This window comes from Bombus fervidus, unplaced genomic scaffold (assembly GCF_041682495.2).
Source record: "Bombus fervidus isolate BK054 unplaced genomic scaffold, iyBomFerv1 scaffold0029, whole genome shotgun sequence".
Classification (NCBI taxonomy): Eukaryota; Metazoa; Arthropoda; class Insecta; order Hymenoptera; family Apidae; genus Bombus; species Bombus fervidus.
The window spans coordinates 47,501-50,000 of record NW_027212592.1 but is presented as its reverse complement, the minus strand read 5'-3'; the positions used below and the strand labels follow the sequence as shown (position 1 = coordinate 50,000).

Here is a 2,500-nt window from a genome sequence, read left to right as displayed (position 1 = left end):
AATATAGCCGATCGTAGACGCACGCTAGATCGTAACACACTTTTCGTTGATTTCCGACGAACGTGGCTTTGGGCCAGGCGCGCGGGCAGAGAGATACGCGACCGACGGGGAAAAATTCGTCCCGATACATGTACGCGTACTCTCCGATCTCCGCGCAACGCTGGGGATCATCTCCCTAAGTCATCAGCGTTCGAAGAAATCTCGTGTGTCCGTTCCCGGATCTACGGCTTTCTCTGGGTTCACGAAGAACAGAAAAAAGCACAGAGGATGAAAAACGCAACGACGACCCATCGATGCGACGGTCCTCGTTGTCTTCTCGTCAGTCGTCTCGCGCCTGCAGAATACATCTCTGCCGCACGAACAGACGGAGTGGGTATTCGATCCCTGGGGCTGTACGAGTAAAAACATCTTGATGAAAAGACGGTTGTGTTTCTTTAAGGCACACAGTTTTTCGTTACGCCACCAAGTTTAGGTTTAGGTTTTAATATCTTGGTTCTCTTTTCTCTCCTCTCTCGACTGACTTTGTTCAAAAATATTTTTGCTTTCTCTCAGTCTCGCCAAAAATTCATTTAAGACGACGTCGGGGGCGCGGTCATTCGTGCTTATCGAAGACTAACAAAACGTAGCAGAGGCTGATACAAAAAGAAAAAAAAAATCGGCCACGAAGAAAACTCGCTCTGTGTATCTCGATAACCGCGTCGACGACGACGGTTCTCTCCGCGCTCTTTTAATTCGTATCCTTCTTCTTGCGCTTCGTCCGACTCAGAAACGTTCGTAAAACACGAACGACGGCGGGTTGTCAAGCCAAGAAGGGACAGAGAAGAGACGGAGGTAGTTTTGCGAGTCTCCCGTGAACGCGATAGATTTTTCATATATATTTGTATCGAGAGCATGCGTACGCCGGTCTCCACACGATCCAGCGACGAACGCCGACGAACGTCCAACAATCGCTCGTACGTCGCGTACGAGCCCTCGACCGCTCTTTAATTCGTATTCTTTTGCTTGGCGCTCGTCCTCCGACTCAGAAACGTTCGTTTAAAGATAAAACGAACGACGGCGGGCTGTCGACGAGGCAAGAAAGAACAGAGAGAGACGGACCGAGAGCAACGATACGCAACGCAAGCAGTCTTAGGTTTACGTGAGCAACCCTCAGCCAGGCGTGGTCCAGGAATTGTATCCGTGGACCGCAATGTGCGTTCGAAATGTCGATGTTCATGTGTCCTGCAGTTCACACGTTGACGCGCAATTAGCTGCGTTCTTCATCGACCCACGAGCCAAGTGATCCACCGTTCAGGGTAATCGTTTATGCATGGATTTTTGTTTGTGTACTCAGGTTTTTGTACTCTTATTCTCGGTTCGAAAGAAGCCGATATCCGACAAACGTCCGACCAACGGGAATCGAACGCGCGGAAGTCGCCATATGATTGACGACACGAAAATACGTTCGAAAACGAAATCGGACGGACTGCGCGACGACACACGCAGCCCGCCGACCGGGCGTAAAGTGCATTATAATATATAACAACCAACGAGATCGAAGCTCCGTTCGTCAGGAAACGACGGGGATATAACACCCGATTCTGAATCCTCTGTACAGCACACGATCTCGCGAAGAAAGCGCACGGTGGCTAGCCCATGATATATATATATGTTCGTTCCTCTCGTCCAGTTATTCGAAGCAAACAGCCGATATGCATCTCCATCGTTCGGGTAAAAAAAATCGATGGGACGCGCACGGTCGTAGTCTTCCTCGCGCGGTCGTTTCTTCCCGATAGCCAGAAGCAGAGTTTGAAAAACTCTAGCGACGGAACGAGGCATTAGACTCTCGACAACGAGGATACAGACACGGCCGGCGGTCCCCTCTGAATCGACTTCGGTGGTTCAGGTAAAAATAAAAAAAATCGATGGGACGCGCACGGTCGTCGTTCCTCTTCCTCGCGCGCGGTCTATTCTTCCCGATAGCCAGAAGCAGAGTTTGAAAAACTCTAGCGACGGAACGAGGCATTAGACTCGCGACAACGAGGATAGAGAGACGGCCGGCGGTCCCCTCTGAATCCACTTTGGTCGCTCAGGTAAAAATAAAAAAAAATTCGAAAGGGACGCGCACGGTCGTCCTTCCTCTTCCTCGCGCGGTCGTTTCTTCCCGATAGCCAGAAGCAGAGTTTGAAAAACTCTAGCGACGGAACGAGGCATTAGACTCTCGACAACGAGGATAGAGAGACGGCCGGCGGTCCCCTCCGAACGGATGGCGACAACGACGACTAAAGCGCGAAAAATCGCGACGAAGAGGAACGCATCTCCGTTCAGGTGTATGTGTGTGCGTGCGTTTAAAAAAAATTCGATGGGACTCGCAGCCATCGGCCTCGCGCGGTCGTTTCTTCCCGATATCCAGAAGCAGAGTTTGAAAAACTCTAGCGACGGAACGAGGCATATGACTCACGACAACGAGGATATGGACAGGCGGTCCCCTCTGAACGGGTCGACGAGACGATGGTAAAAG

The 2,500-nt window shown here is 50.9% G+C and overlaps 1 non-coding gene across 1 annotated transcript; it reads right to left on the bottom strand.

Annotated features, from left to right (window-relative positions):
• Positions 1 to 1,143: 1,143 nt before the first annotated feature.
• On the bottom strand, positions 1,144 to 1,298 carry LOC139997103 (5.8S ribosomal RNA). Its single transcript, XR_011802571.1, has one exon. It is a non-coding gene; the product is annotated as a 5.8S ribosomal RNA (ribosomal RNA).
• Between the last annotated feature and the right edge of the window lie 1,202 nt (positions 1,299 to 2,500).